Here is a 16,136-nt window from a genome sequence, read left to right on the forward strand (position 1 = left end):
TGCTGAGTCACCTGGGTTTTTTCCAGGTGGAACTGGCAATTACTAACCACAGCAAGCCATGGACTCCTTAGCTCTTGGCAGAGGCAATTCTGGGAGGCAATTTAGAAATCTAAACATCTGTCCTATGAGCCCATTTCTAGAAGGTTCTGGAGGTCCCAGGCCTTCTGTGGCAGGTGCTGGACGAATCAGCTCCCGATGTGAGAATAATGGCCCCTAGAACATGTGCCCTTCTGCTTTGGGCTGCCAGGAGTGCCAGGAAGTGGCAGGAAGTGGCAGGAAGCTCTACCCTGTCCTGCGTGCAGGTGTCTGTTTCTCGCATCCTTGTGAGGCCCCCCACTGTGAAACAGGACACTCAGTCGGAGCTAGCCCAGTCTCTGTTTCTCATCCCCAGGAGTTTTTGGTAAGGCACTGTGGCTGCACAGGTTGAGCTGCTGCCTGTGATGCTGGCATCCCATACAGGTGCTGTTTCCAGACTTCTAATCCAGCTCTGCTAATGTACCTGGGAAAGCAGTGGAGAACGGTCCCAATGCTTGGGTCCCTGCACCCACACGGGAGGACCACAAGCGGCTTCTGGTGCTCCCAGAAGCCGCTTGTGGTCCCTGGCGTCGGCTTGTCGCAGCCCTGGCTGTTCCAGCCATTTGGAGAATGAACCAGAGGGTAGATTTCACTCTCTCCCTCTGTGACTCTCCCTTTCAAATAAACAAATAAACACTTCTTTGAAAAAATAAAAAAGAAAATGACGAAATGACCAATTTCTCTGACTCTGGGTTGGTCACTGTAATGTGTAGCATTAAAAACCCCAGAGTTCTAGGGTCAAAGGTGAGCCTGGGGGGGGGTCAAAGGTGAGCCTGGGGGGGGACATGAGGAGCCAGGAAACATCTCACAGTGGTCAACAAGCAGGCCCTGGGTCAAGCACGAATGCAGCTCCATTTCAGCTGGGTTCTGCCCAGACCCCCGTGTCCCCCATAAGCCTGTGTGAGAATTTCTCACACCATGCACCCTCACACAGTTTGCCCACGTGCCAATCTGGTTTTCAGCGGCGTGGGGGCAAGGCACATCATGCAAGTAGGGACGCCCTGCCTGCGGCAGCGAGCAGGCAGAGGGCAAAGTGCATAGGGCAAGCTGGGAGCACAGAGGACAGGGTCGACCCCAGACGGGGGACCTGAGCTGTGGGCTTCCTAGAGGACGTGACATTGGAACTGAGCTGGAAAGGAGGGATGCACAGGTGTAATGGGGCATAGCCACTGACGGCTCGCACCTGCTTGTCAGGTTAATTGACAGCAGACAGGGCACGGAAACGGAGTTTCTGCACCCTGCCCTTCCTACCTCCTCTCGTACCATTCGTGCCATTCGAGTTAACTGAAGGTGCGAAAAGTGCACCCTGCCCCTCCTGCCTTCCACACCATTCAGAACAACTGAGAGCGCGGAGGGAGATTCCGAAGGCTCCAGGTACCTGCCCCTCCTGCCTCCTACTGTGCTAGATCAGGGTAACTACAGGAAAACTTTGGGCTCTGATAACTCCCTTCCTGTCTAAAACTTTGTACTGCGTGACTCTCAATCTGATTGGAGGATGAGAGTCTAACAACCCCTGACTTTGCTGCTCAGCACAGTGGCTCCTGGAGTGTAGCGGGAGCTGCTGTGACCAAGCTCAGAAAATAAGGACTCCTCCTGGCATCCTATACTTGGGTGCAGTGTGATCTGCCTCACACTGCACAACGCAGGACCTGGCCATGCCGAGGGACGGGCCAGGATCCGCTTCTTGAGGGATAACCTGAGTGGGACAAGAAGCTCCAGGTAGCAGGTGCTGCAGTGCTTACGGGCCAGGGTGGGGAGACAGGTGCCAGGCAAGTGAGCCAACCGAGAGAACCCGGGGACAGGACAGAGTGACCCAAGTGAAGGATAGTTCCTACTTGTTCCAGGCCTGGCTGCGCATGGGGTGGCGGAGAGGGCCCTGGATGCAGCACAAGGCGAGCTGCAGTCTCGGCGGAGCTCTGCACAGAGCTCCTGCACCCACACACCCTCAGTGCTAATGTGCTGAACACCATCGATGAGTCACTCGCCTGCCTCCTCTTCAGCTGACCACATCGCCCTTCCACAGTGCTGCCCAGGATGCTGTGGGGGTGGCAAGATTCAGTCTGCAGTGTGGGGGTGTGTGGGAAGGGCGGTTCTCTGTCACTTACTCCTGCCCTGAGCCTGGCTGCAGAAGTGGGAGCCGCTTGTGGGTGTCACACGCATTAGTCATCTGCGGAAGGCTGCAATCCACTGCTCATCCCAGCTGGAGAACTTGAAAAAGAACGGGCTGCAGCACCGAAAATGGACAAGCTGACAGTGTGTCACTTGTCAGTGTTGCCGGCTTCCGGGTTGTTCAGGGTCAGAAAGACACGTCAGGCGAGAGATGCCAGGGCCGGGAGCAGAAGGTATGACCTCTCTGGGCCTCCATGTTCTCATCTGGGAAATGGCACGACAGTAACATCTCAACTGAAAGTGGTGATGACAGGCTGTGAACCCACAAGCGTTGGCTCTCTGATGTGGAATGTGGGCATCTTAAGTGGAGTCTTAACTGCTGTGTCAAGTACCAGTCCCTTTCGTTTGTCTGTTATCATTTGAAAGGCAGAGGGAGAGACAGGCAAGCCAACAGAGAGAGAAAGAGAGGGCAAGAAGGAGAGAGAATCTTCTTTCATTCACTCCCCGAATACCCACCACAGTTGCAGCTAGGCCAGGCCACAGGTAAGAGCGGAACTTCATTTGGGCTTCCAGGTGGCAAGCTGGAACCTGCTGCCCCCAGAGAGTGCACTGGTGGAGAGCTGGCCGGGACACACAGGACAGACCTGATCCTGAGAACTCCGGGTTGGGAGGTAGGCAGCCCGGCAGGAGCTTACCCTGCCACAACACCCAACACGGAAGTTTGTTTTCTGTGGCTGCCGCAATGCAACCTCTTTGCCACAAGACAAGATTGCCTGTGCCACAGAAACCAAACTGGGCTCCGTCCACCCTCTGCCCCAGGCAGCAAGTCTAGTCATGTGACCTAAACTGGCCAGTTGGATGCTCCTTTCTGGGAGTTTCCATCTGGAGCAGTGGTGGGTACATAAGATGGGAACCATCTGTCCTGCCCAGCCCCCAGTAGGTGCCTGGTCCTGCTCAGGGCCCATACTGCCTCTCCAGCTGCCCTTCAACTCACAGAGCCTTTCCAGCACCTTCCAGCAGATGCTCCTGGGTACCTCCTCAACTTCCTGCCCCACCCTGCCCCCGGGGTTTCCAGGAGAGTGGAGTGTGGATGTGATGGCTACACCTGTAGCAGCCACCCCAGACCGTGAGATGATCTTGAGACTGGAAGCCATCTATGTTGGAGGGGCTGGAGGCTCCAGCGAATTTATGGAGTCTCCCAGTTGTGTTGCCTATTGCAGTGGGAGCTGTTTGTTCATCACAGCCCACACTGATCCTATGAAACACCTCCTGGGACCATTCCAGACCTTGGGCCGCCAGCTCTGGTGTCTGTGCTGAGCAGCTGTCTCCACCTCTCTCCCTACAAGGCCTACAGTCAGACCTGCACGTCCCTGCCCAGGAAATGCAGTCGAGCCCGTGTTGCTGTCCTGGGGAGGGAGTTGGGGGGACACATGTCCTCTTGCATGTGTGTGTCCCCATCCGGGCTGCATCCTCTCCTGACGGTGATTGGTTTGGATGCTGCAGGACACTGGCTCTGAGGCAGTGCAGCTGGGATGGCTCTGTCGTAACGACCCATGTGTGCACCTGCAGCCCTGCAGGCAGTGAGCAAGCTGGTGATTCCCACGCTGCGTGTGCATGCTAGGTGCCCGGAGCCCGTGGTTCAGATGGCAAAGCACACAATATAGACACAGGGCAGGTGTGTCAAGCTTTATAAGCCACTCCATCAATTTCTACCCACAGGCCTGTTGCCAGCCTGTCTCTTCTGAGGCATGAGGACAGAGCCGTGCCTCACCTGGGTTAATCTCCCTGCCACGAGGTCGTGCTGCTACAAGTGCGTATCTGGCTCATGTCCTATTCTGCACAACGGACAGCAGGCTCAAAGGTGTGTGGCCAACCACACTGTCTCTGAATGCAACCACATACGGTAACACTGGGTTACCATCCAAGACAAAACCCAGACAGCGTCATGCACGCACTGGTGGAAGTGACTGGATAAATGAACACGTGGAGAGGAAGAGACAATGTGCTTTGCAGAAGAACCCCAAGAAGTTATGCAATGTCTGAAGCAGGAGAGCCAGCTCCACACGCTGCAGTGTGACCCTTCAGGGTATCTCCTCCCAAAGGGTACAGCACTTCACAGCCTGAAACCTCACACACACCCCACCCTGGCTGCGTGTCAAGGTCAGCAGCAGGAGTCCCAAGTCCCGGAGCTGACACCATGGCACTGCAGGGCACTCTCCCTCCTCTAGCACCAGCATCCCATATGGGCGCTAGTGGAAAGCCATGGAGGATGGCCCATGTGCTTCGGTCCCTGCACACCTGAGGGAGACCCAGAGGAAGCTCCTGGCCTTGGATGGGCTCTGCTCTGGCCATTGCAGCCATTTGGGGAGTGAATCAGTAGAGGGAAGATCTCTGTCCCTCCTTCTGTAACCCTGCCTTTGAAATAAAGAAGTGAATACATCTTCTAAAAAAAAAGTTACAAGTCCTGCTGATCTCAAGGGCCCTGCTATGGCCAGCTATGGTTTCTTCCTGTCAGGGACCTGCAGATCCTGTCATTGTAGGAAAAAGACACCTGATTCAGTCAGGAGTCATCCTACATCCTACATCTAATCAGTACTCCTCATTCTGACATAGGGGCTGGTATTGTAGAGTGGTGAGCTAAGCCACTGCCGTGATGCCAGCATCCTATATGGGCACTGGTTCCTGTCCTGGCTGGACAGGAACTTCTGGTCAAGCTCCCTGCTAACGAGTCTGAGCAAAGCAGCAAAAGATGCCTCAAGTGTTTGAGCTCCTGCCACCCATGTGGGAGACCCAGAAGAAAGCTTACTTCTGGGTTCACGCTGACCAGCCCTGGATCTTCTGGCCATTTGGAGAGTGACCCAGCAGGCCGAAGATCCCTCTCCCGCAGGAACTCTCAATTGTAAAACACACAAACAAGACAAAACAAAAATAAACAAAACCACAAAACCTACCAAATCTACCATACAGTTCAGGAAGGATTTGGGAAATGGTCAAAAAGAACAATTAAATGCCAGATGGGGTCCTGCGACAGGGCAAGGGGCGTCAGGGAAAGTGAAGGCAGAGTGAGGAAGGTACGGCCTTTAGATAAGGAGTATTCACTAAACACATCATCCCAAAATAAGACTTAGGAACAGGGGCCTGTGGGCTGAACTTTGTAGAAGAGTTTCCCATGGTGCACTGTGTGCATGTTTTGGGGGATGGAACTTTGTATGAGAGTAGGGAGTGGGCATCCCAAGGAGTCTAACCCTAACCCTCATTTGGGGGACTGGTAGGGTACCCCAGAGGTGTTAGTGCCCGTAATACCTAGTGGGCTGGGCTGGGGAGACATGAGGGCCAGAGGGGCCGGGGATGCCCCTGTGTCAGCAAGGATGCTGCCTCACTAGAGTCACATGGTTCCCAGATCCCCACTGGGAGATGGTGGTCTCTGCTGTGAATCTTTCTAGCCTTGAAGGGACTAACAGCTCTTTGCAGTCTTAAAATACATGTGAGGGCCAGCATCCCATGGCCACCTTGCAAGCCCCCAGCAGCAGATGCACCTAGTACCCAGCTCCTGGCTCTGACTTTCTGTCCAGCTTCCCCAGTGGAGATGCAGGTGGCCTGCACCCTAGAGACAGTGGCTTCCATGCCTGCTCCTATTCCCTGGTCTCCACACACCACTTCCTGGCTGTTAGCCAGCCCCATCCTGGGAGGCGGGGACTTCTCCACGGCATTGGTGCAGCTGCTTCAACAATGCACAGGAAGCTCTTTGTGATGGCTTCCCATGTACGGCCAATACTGGGCCCATCTGGCGCAGCGGGAAGGGGAGACAGAGTGGTGCTGTCGGGGGCCAAGGAGGGTACTTGCAGCCTTGCATGCCTGCCAGGCCCTCTGACTCACCGCTGTTTGTTTGTTTTTATTGGAAAGTCAGATTTACAGAGAGAAGGAGGGACAGGGAGAGAGATCGTCCATCTGCTGGTTCACTCTCCAAGGGGCCACAATGGACTGAGCCAAGCTGATCCGAAGCCAGGAGCCAGGAACCTCTTCTGGGTCTCCCACACCAGTGCAGGGTCACAAGGTTTCGGGCCATCCTCAACTGCTTTCCCAGGCCACAAGCAGAGAGCTGGATGAGAAACAGAGCAGCTGGGACGTGAATCGGTGCCCACATGAGATGCTAGTGTGTACAAGGTGAGAATTTAGTCACTAGGCTACCACTTGGGGCTCTCACTGCTGCTTTTATATTGCAACTGCAATTTTCACTTCCATAAAACCAGGTGATGGTACTAGCTGCTCCATAGCTGGGCTGGTACAAGACAGTGCATGCAGGGCCAGCCTTCCCTCACACTAAGCCCCCCTCACCAGCCATCAGACTGATAATTAGCGTTGATAATTGATCATTAGCATTGCAGCTAGTCTAGCTGGCAACACTTGCATGCCATCACTCAGCTGTGTGCAGGATGGGCCTCTACACCCATGTGGGAGACCCCGAGGAGGCTCCTGGTTTCTGCCTGGCCCAGCTCTGGTCGTTGTAACCATCTGTGGAGTGAATCAGAGCATGGAGGAGCTGTGCCTCTCTCTCCCCACCCCTCCCTGTCAAAATCAATCAATCAACCTTTTAATAAAAAGAAAGGAAGTTCTTGACCTAATAAAGATAGGTGGGGAATGAACCAGCAGAGGGAAAATCCCTGTCTCTACCTGGATGTCTGTAACTCTTCCAGACATTCTAGAAGCTTAAAACCAGAGGTCTTTTATCTGTTAACAATCCCATGGCGTACAATTCATGCCGGGTCAGTTCTTATTCCTCTGACCAGCTCTTCCACTGGTCTCTCCAGGTCTCACATGGCCACCACTGGGTGAATGCTTGGCTGGACTCGGCCTCCCCACCAGGCTCTCCAGGCACTGAGTCCTGACAGCCGAGCCCCCACCCAGTGTCCTGCTGCAGACACTCATGCCGTCAGGCACTGGATTTCCTTCTCCAGGGGCAGACAGGTGGCCCAGCAGTGGAGTCACTGTGAAATGCTGGCGTGCCTCATGGGAGCACCTAGTTCTAGGCTCTGGCACGTTCGGTGGGGCCTTGTGGAAGACTTGGATGGGATTCTAAGTTCCTAGCTTTGGCTTCACCCAGCCCTGGCTACTGTGAGCGGCTGGAGGAGTGACTTCATGAGCAAAAGGTCTCTGGCTCTCTGCATTTCAAGGAAAAATAAAGAACACGTTCAAAGGAATTTAAGGAGGGGTGGGCATTATGTAGAGTTGCTAAGTCGTCATTTGGGACCCAGATCTGGCATGGGAGTGCCTAGGACCGACCTCACTTGTTTCTGATGCAGCTTCCTGCTAATGGCACACATGACCCAGTTACTTTCGCCCCTGCCACCTGTTTCGGAGACCTAGCTAGCATTCCTGGTTTCTGGGTTTGGTCCGGCTCAGCTCTAGCGACTGTGAGCATTTGGGGAGTGAATCAGTGGATGGAAGATTTCTATCTCTCCTGTTCCTCAGCCTTTCAAATAAATAGAACTTTTAAAACTCCTTATGAAAATTTCCTTAACTTGGTTTTATTCAAGTTGACTTACTGAGGGAGTGGTCAGCTGGCCCAATGCAGAAGCATGAGTCCTCTATGCACCATACCCCTCCCCCCAGCCTTGGTGTGTTGTCTTGCTTAAAAGAGAAGTCTAACAATCTTTCTTTTTTGTCTTTTTTAAAAGATTTATTTATTTTTATTGGAAAGTTAAATATACAGAGAGGAGAGACAGATAGAAAGATCTCCCATCCAACGATTAATTCTCCAAGTGGCTGCAAAGCCAGAGCTGAGCTGATCCAAAGCCAGAAGCCAGGAGCTTCTTCTGGGTCTCCTATGTGGGTGCAGGGTCCCAAGGCTTTGGGCCATCCCTGACTGCTTTCCCAGACCATAAGCAGGGAGCTGGATAGGAAGTGGAGGAGTATCTGGGCCATGAACCTGCGCCCTTATGGAATCCTGGCACATGCAAGGTGAGGATTTTAGTCACTAGGCTTACCGCACTGGGCCCAACCTGACTTTCTTGAGCCTATCCAATATCATCGACGTGCCCAAAGAACATGGTATTGTTTACCAAAGGACCTTGAGTGTTGTGGATGGGCAAGGGACCGGCAAATGAGCTGGAGCTCCGCCAGCTCCAGCCTCAGTCTTGGGAGCATCACCCTCAACTCCCAGGGGAGCCAGGATTTCACCATGGCTGTCTGGTCCCTGCTTGGTGTCCTGTAATGGACGGCTGCTGTCCTCCACTGTAGTCCTAATGTGCTTGCTGTGTGTCATGCAGGGGGACGAAGGACTAACACCAAGCCACTCTGGGGGATGTTCCAGATCACACTCTAGGGGTCAAAGCAAGGTGGAAGCTCCGCCCAGATTCAAGCTGTAAATCCTTAGATTCTGCCTCTTGTGGAGAGAGATTCCAACATCTCATCTTGGACCTGGTGCAGCTTCCTCTTTCCACTGTTTGCAAAATTCACACTGTTCCAGTCATCCACTAATGAGAGGTAACCTCAAGACCTCTTACCTGGGAATCCCACTCCCCAGTCGCTTGCCGCCCCTCCCCCTAATCCCCACCCACCTACCTGTGGCTCAGATAATCTCAGTCACCAGTCCCTTGGGGCCCACCCACAGCCCCTCCTCCCGCTCCCACGCCTGACACCTTCCAGGCCCACCTGGTTGTACAAATGAGCTTGCGTGAGTGCCCTCCTCTCCCCTTCTCCCTTCCCTTTTACCTGGCTCTCCCCGTCCTCCTCCATCTTGCCCCTTCCCCTGCCCTGGCAGCCCCCCACCCTGCCACCATGGCAGGAGACATTTCCCTTCTAGTTTTCTGCCCCTCTATAGCTTCCCCTTTCCTACCCTGCTGGAATAATAGACGTCCTCACACCTCATCCCGTCTGGTGTTTCGGCTCGTGGTAAACTAATCGTGCAGAGGCTTCGGCTGCGGAAATCAGCTGTGCGCCAGAACTTAAGTGCACTGTAAAACCTAACAGGTGGGGTAGCAGAAAATCCCAAAATTGGTGGGCATTTTTAGTGTACCACACTAAGAGCAGCCTCTGACCCCAGAGATAAGCCTCAGCGTAATCCCTCTTGTCCCTTCACTCCCCCTCCATCTCCCATTGTCTTCTACACTTGTGATAGTAACCCCAGAGCTTCATTCACTCACTCAACAAATATTTATTATGTGCCAGCCCCACCAGCAATCAACACAAAGCCGCTGCTCCAATGAGGCTAATATTCTAGCGGAGGGAGTGGAGGGGCAGGAAAAACAAGGACCCGGTGTTGGGAGCAACAATGGCAGCTTTGGGGCAGAGTGCAGGACAGGGAGGTGGGGACGTGTGTGGGCAAGGATGGCAGGGCACCGCGCGGTTTCTATTCTGCACAGAGGGTGAGAGCTGTGTGGGGAGAGGGCTGTGCCAAGGAGGAAGCAAGCACCTGGAGACGACTCGGTACCATTTAGAATGCAAAAGGCAAACAGGAGACAAAAGGCACCCAGCGGCTCCAAGTCGAGCACCATTTTGTTCAAGCCCAATTTAAAAAAAAAACAAACCCTACCTAAACTCTTGCAATGGAACAGCACGGCTCTGCCAGTCTGATTGTCAAGGCAGAGTCACTCGCCTCGGAGCCGCAGGTGCGCCCTTCTGGAGCGCCCTGAGCGCCGGCCCTGCTGCCTGGCTTGCGGCGAAGATCAAAACGACACCAGAAAAATGAAAGTCGCTTTGCTTCTGCTATCATTTCCGACCGCAAGGTTGCCTCGCTGGAGTGATCTTTTTTTTTTTTTTTCAAAGGACGTAAATCACTTATCACTTCCTGCTCCAAAGGCCTCCCTCCGGGCTGCCTCAGGGATGAACCCCGGGCCCCTCCCCAGCGCCAGGCTCCAGCCCCGACAGCGCACAGCTCTCCGCGGTGCAGCCGTGAGCCGTCAGACCCCCTCCTCTCGGAAGCCCGGGGCCTGGCTTGGCACGGCCCGGCACCAGCTGGGACGCCATTACAAGACTGAGTCTCCTCCTTCGCAAGCCGGGCCCGAGACCACCGCCCAGGGTCTGTGCGCAGGCTGCGCAGGGCGTAGGGTGGGTGCCGACCGCGGGCGGCCAGGGGCGAGGCCCTCCGGAGGGGGCAGCGAAGGCCTCGGGGAGGGCTCCCCTCCGAGGCGTCCCACCCAGCAGCCCACGCTGCTGCCCCGGGAGGCAGGCCTCGGGGTGTCCCAGGGCACCCCCGCCGACGACCCCGGCACCCCCACGCCAGGGCTTCCCCGGGCCGGCGGCCACGCCCGCGCGCAGCCCGCGGCCATCCCGAAAAGCCGGGTCCTGAACCGGCCCGGGGAGCGGCGCCCGGCGCGCACCCAGCCGGCATGCGCAGACCGCAACGCGCAGGCTCGGGCCTCGGCGGAGGCGGAAGCTCGGCTCCGGGACGCGGCCGGGCGCGCGCCTCCGCCGGCGCCGCGCACGCGCACGGGGGCCGCGCCGCCTCAGCTCTGCCCCGAGGGCGCGCGCCCGCCGCCTCACGCCGCCTCACGCCGCCGCCGGGCCGGGACCGCTGTGCGCCCGCGGCGCGAGGCGTGGGAGGGAACGCGGCCCTCGGCGCCGGCGCCGCCCCGGCGTCTGTCTCCGTCGCACGGCGCCGAGCCGCGGCCTGAGTGAGTGTGGGGCGCCGGCCGGTCGCGGGCAGGCCCGTGGCCCCGAGGACCGAGGGCGGCGCGGGGCCGGGCCGACCGATCCGACAGGGGCCGGCTCCTCCCGGGTCCGCGGGCCGCGGCGCTGCTGGGCGGCCGGGGAGGCTGGCGGCGGGGGCGTGAGGAGGCCGGGGACGCCTGAGGGGGCCGGGAGGCTCGTGGGCTGCGGGGGAGGCCGGGGGCCTGGGGCGCAGGCGGACGGGCGCCCCCGCCGAGCCGACCGAACGCCTGAAAAACAAAAGGGGCCGGGAGGAGGAGGAGGACGAGGACCGGGCGGGGTGGGGGACCGCGGGACGCGCGGGGCGGACTCCTCCGGGGCGCGGCCCGCGGGCGGCCGGCGTGGGCTCCGAGGGACCTGCGCCCCGAACCCCGAAGCCTCCCGGAGGGTCCAGCTCGTCTCCGCCCCGCAGCCCCCCGGGAGTCGCGTGCTGGGGCTCCCTCGGGGTTCCCTTTGTGGCTTGGTGTCTTTGCTCGCGGGATGTCGGGATGCCCTTCTTTTTGCTCGGAGCCCTGGCCACAGTGTCTCATTCTTGCTCCCTGAGCCTGCAGCTGGGTTTTTGGGCGCAGAGATCTCGGATAATAGTAATATTGTGGTGATGACGGGAACGGGTGCGACTCCACGGAAGGCGGGTCAGACTCGAGTTTGAGACTTGATTTCGCACTGGGATTTTTGCTTCGAAAGTAAACATCTTCACAGCTGGGGAAAATAGGCCCTTAGTATTTGAAAGCAGAGCCTCCACCCTTAGTATTTTCGTTGTAAGACCGGTCATGAAAACAGTGTCCTGGCAGGACAGTTGAGCCTTGTCCCAGCTGGGAAACCTCTGCTAAGTGTGGATGAAGTAATTCAACCCAACTTCCGTCTCTGGAGGCACAGCCGTGTTCTGATCCAGTTGTGCTGTTAATTTGAAACCCCCCGTGATATTTGAACAGGGAACTTTGTTAAGGACGTGTACGTTTCCGAATCCTTACCCGTGTCGTTGGTTTCTGTCGAGGCTGGCTTTGCGTGGGCAAGACGGGCTCAACTTGCCGTGCATCTTTGGAGCTTTTCCGAAGGCTGCGGGCGCCCGGGAGCAGCGCCACGCTCTCCTGCTTCGCCTTCAGCTCGCTGCAGGCCGGCCTGCGGGGGAGCGCACACGGGGTCCCCTGCCCCACACAGGGTCCCCTGCCGGGCGGCACGCAGCCTCTGGGCTTCAGTGGCCATCCTTCAGTAAGAAGCAAGAAGCCGTGGGATTCAGAACTTAGTTCTTACAAAGTTGGGTGAAGTTAGGGAACGCGTGTCCGAGTGTCCAAGAAGGCGGAAGGGGAGCTGCGAGGGCCGGCGGCCAGTGTGTGTCCCCCGAGCTGTGTGCCCGGCCTGCGGACCCTGTGCTGGCCCGGAGGTGAGGGGCTGCAGAAGGAAGCCAGTGCACGCTCTCCGGGGCGCCCTCAGAAGGAGGGACTTCCTGCTCTACCCCTACAACGTGGGGCGACGTGATTTGGAAAGCTGCTGTCCCTTTTGGGTGTGTGTTTGAGTTAGACTCTGAAGATTTTAGGGACACATTTTCGTGTCACCCCCAACCCCGCACCCCTGTATCTTACGATAATTAAATGAGAAGACAGTTAAAATTGTCATTAAAGATGGGGTTGAAAGTGTTAATACAATATGTAAAATATTTTGAAATCAAATGTTTCCTGTTTAGTTTTTACTCCTGTCAGTTCTCATTTTGAATTAAGGTGACATTAAAAGTTTGCCTGTTTTAATATTTGTGACTGAATTTTTTTGCCAGTAATCAGATAAGTGGTTCATTTTGCCCTAAAGCTCTAGTCTATCAGAACACATTTTCATTACTGTTTTTTTCCTGCCAAGATTCCTTAAACAATTAGCAGTAGATTGCTGTGGGAAGCTAAGAATTTGTTCTGAGGCCTGTATGAATGATTGAAGAGGAGAACTTTTGGAATTTGGACAAAGTGAGGAGGTAGCATGGTTGTCGTCCAGGAGGTGCCTGCCTGCGGGACTCCGGGCTCCTGCCCTGGGAGGAGCGGGCGTGGGGTGGCCCTGACCCCCCAGCCGCCTGAGAAGGCAGCTTTGGATCTCTGTTTGTAAATTGTGTGCAGAAGTGCCAGCATTTTGGCAGAAGTTCATCTCATTTCATGACTCTGAAAAGATAGCCTAGTGCAAGAGAAATGAATTTCATATTTGGCAGTTCCTGATATTAATTTCTAGGAATTATGCAAAAATCAATCAGAACTGTTTCTGGTTATAAAGCAACAGGGATTTTTTTTTTCTTGCGATTGCTCTTAGTCGTAGCCTGATTTCCTAAACAAGGAAAACATAGTTGGTAGGGGTGGGTGCTTGCAGTGCCAGGATCCCGCATGGGTGCTGCCTTGTGTCCCAGCTGCTTTGCTGCAGTCCCAGCTCCCTGCTTGTGGCCTCGGAAAGCAGCACAGGTGGCTGATGTCGTTGGGACCCTGCACCCGCATGGGAGACCCACAAGGAGCTCCTGGCTCCTAGCTTCGAATCACCTTGGCTCCGGCCGTTGCGAGCTTTTAGGGAGTGCACCAGCAGATGGAAGAGCTGCTTCTATCCCTCTATCCTTCTGTTTGTAAATCTGCCTTTTCAATAAAAAGCAGTCTTCAAAAAGAACTGTTTTGTTAGCAGAAGTAGATGCTTTTGTCCGAATAGCGCTGTTCCCTTGTTGCAACAGGGAACCTGAGAGAACATGCCACCAGTGGCGTCACAGAGTCACCCGTGTTCAGGAGCCGAGGGGGAAGAAGGTAACATTGGGCCAGCATCTGGGGGAGTCCCTGTAGTTGTTGGGGTGTTCCTGCTACTGCCTTGTGCGAGTGAGCCAGAGAGGCCTGTGTTGCTGCGTGTCATCGCTTGCTCTGGGCTTTGTCTTCTTCGGTCCATCTGAGTTGGGGCTGTATTTACAATTTATATTTTTAAAGATTTATTTATTTTTATTGGAAAGAAAGATTTACAGAAAGGAGAAGAGGAGACAGATCTTCCATCACTGGTTCACTCCCCACGTGGCTGTAACAGCTGGAGCTGACCCTGTCACGCTGTCCTAAGCCAGGAGCTTCTCCGGGTCTCCCCTGCAGGGTCCCAAGGCCCTGGGTGTCCTGACTGGGTTCCCAGGCCACAGGCAGGGAGCTGGGAACACGGGCGGGGACATGGGTCCTGGCGCTTGGGGGGAGATGACTAGTCGGTTAGGGCATCCTAATGTTACAGAAGGCCGGATCACTCGTGTCTTCAGCCAGGCCTTGCCCTGTGCAGTGGGTGGCCCTAGTGGCTGTGCAGCTTGTGATGCTCCTTGTTGGGATCCTGGGTACTCTACTTCTGATCCAGTGTCTTGCTCATGCCCCTTGGGGGACCTGGGTGGAGTTCAGGCTCCTGGCTTAGGCCTGACTCTTAGAGGCATTTGGAGAGCAAACCGGAGGACAGAAGAACAGTGTGTCTGCCTCTGCCTTTCAAGTGGATGAAAATAAGGAATTAACAGTGAAAGTTTAACCCAGTCTTCTGAAGTAGAAGAGTATGCCTAAATTACCATGTCTGGAACAAGTCAGTAATTATGTTTTCTCCTTGAATCTCTCTCTGTCAGAACATGAAGTTCTCATCTGGCCCAGGTATAGCATATAGGCCAGCGGTTTCTCGAATGCATCAGAATTGTTTGTTTTTAATCATTTCAGATTTTGGTAGAATTATTGGATGCTTGCGGTAGTGGTTGATGCTTATTTGCCAAAGGCTGCGCCTCAGTGCCCTCTAGGTGTGCTGGCTTGCTGTGGCTGCTGTGGGAGCCAGGCTGTGGGAAGCAAGGAGAGAAGCCGAAGCAGGAGCCCTTTGTGGGACTGCTGCTCTGTGTGCACTTCTGCCAGTTGAGGTTTTCCCTCCTGCTTTTTAGGGACACACTTTGCTTCATTATTAGGGTGTGGTGCATCTACACAGGGCTCAGAAAGCCCGGGGGAGTCTTGTTCGTCAGCTGTCTGCTCTCCTTCCTTGTGCTTTGACTCCCGGCTTGGCATGCAGGTGGGTACTCGGGCATCAGAGGTTTGTCTTGGCTGAGCTCATGAGGGAACTTCATGTTTGTGCAGTAGGTGTTCGTGTTTGTGTGTCTTGTGAGAAAGCACCACGAAGGCAGACAGGTCTTTCCTTCCTTTTTCTTTTTCTTAGTTACAGGGAGAGAGGGGTCACCGAGGGAACTTCTGCCCGCTGTTGGTTCACCCCCGAGGGGCTGCAGCGCTCAGGGCTGGGGCAGGCTGAAATGAGTCTGGAACCCCAACAAGCTGGTCTCTCACATGGGTTAAAGGGGCTCAAGTGGATGGCCGGGACTTGAACCGGCACCCATGTGGGTTGCCTGTGCATGCAAGGTGAGGATTTAGCTACTGAGCCATTATGCTGGCCCAGTTGTTGGATGATTGTTAATTTCAGTGGCCAACTGCTGCTGTTTTGTTTGCCTTGGTAAAGAACTTCACTTAAAATCAGGCAGGACTTGATACTAGGGAGGAATTTGGATTACTTGTGTTTTCACTTTTGTCTGCCTTTTAAAAAAACTAATACCCTCAGAGGAGCCATGAAATATATTGCTCTCTCCTTTTACAATTTTATAACGTTCTTTTTCTGTAGAAATGAACTAGGACTCATCTTAAGTTCTGAAGACACAGAACTGTTCAAGGTGACAAAGTGAATGACCCAGAGAGTACTTTGCGAGGGCTTGACGCTAAACCCTTGCAGCATGTTCAGGGGTAGCGTCTCCTCGCACTACGTGTCAGCTGCACCTTGGCCGGTCACACCTGACCTTGTTCAGAGGCTTTTGCTGCTGTGTGGCTGACCGGAGACAACTTTGGAAGGATCAGGTGAGATCGCACAGCCTGGGAAGGAAGTCGGCCTCCAGGGAGGCTCCCTGAGCGGGCAGTGAGGTCTCTTCAGTGGTGACAGTGCTGGGGGACGCTCAGTCCGCAGGCCATTAAGCCCCAGGGGTTTTTTAGTGGTTGTTAAAAGGAGTGGCAGGACCACTGCTGCAGCTTGAACTTGGTAGAAGTGCCAGGGCTGCTGCCCCATCTGTGGCCTGAGCCCAGCAGGCTCTTGAACTTGCTGTCTGGGTGCTGTATGCCTGTCCGGGTTTGGAACCTGTGCCGTAGAGTGTTTTAAAATGAAGCAGTGGTGCTCTGACAGTGCGCCTGTTTCTGCTCACCACCGAGACCGGCCTTCGCTGTCGGGGTTCCGAATCTTGGAAGATGCGCCTACTTAATATGTGGGGGTTTTGACTACTTCATGCAGGGTAGTCAGGTTATTGTGACTTTTTTTAAATTAAATCTTGCTTTGGA

General features: G+C 55.1%; 1 protein-coding gene across 1 annotated transcript in view; it reads left to right on the forward strand.

The window, feature by feature from the left end:
- The first annotated feature begins 10,662 nt into the window (after positions 1 to 10,662).
- Positions 10,663 to 16,136, forward strand: part of LOC121166246 (focal adhesion kinase 1-like) — a 229,385-nt gene continuing 223,911 nt past the window's right edge. The window contains exon 1 of the mRNA XM_040995346.1: positions 10,663 to 10,796. The gene's annotated coding sequence lies outside the window, so the exon portion shown is untranslated. The remainder of the gene's footprint in view (positions 10,797 to 16,136) is intronic.

The sequence above is a fragment of the Ochotona curzoniae genome, unplaced genomic scaffold (assembly GCF_017591425.1).
Source record: "Ochotona curzoniae isolate NIBS_2020 unplaced genomic scaffold, NIBS_Ocur_1.0 patch1, whole genome shotgun sequence".
Classification (NCBI taxonomy): Eukaryota; Metazoa; Chordata; class Mammalia; order Lagomorpha; family Ochotonidae; genus Ochotona; species Ochotona curzoniae.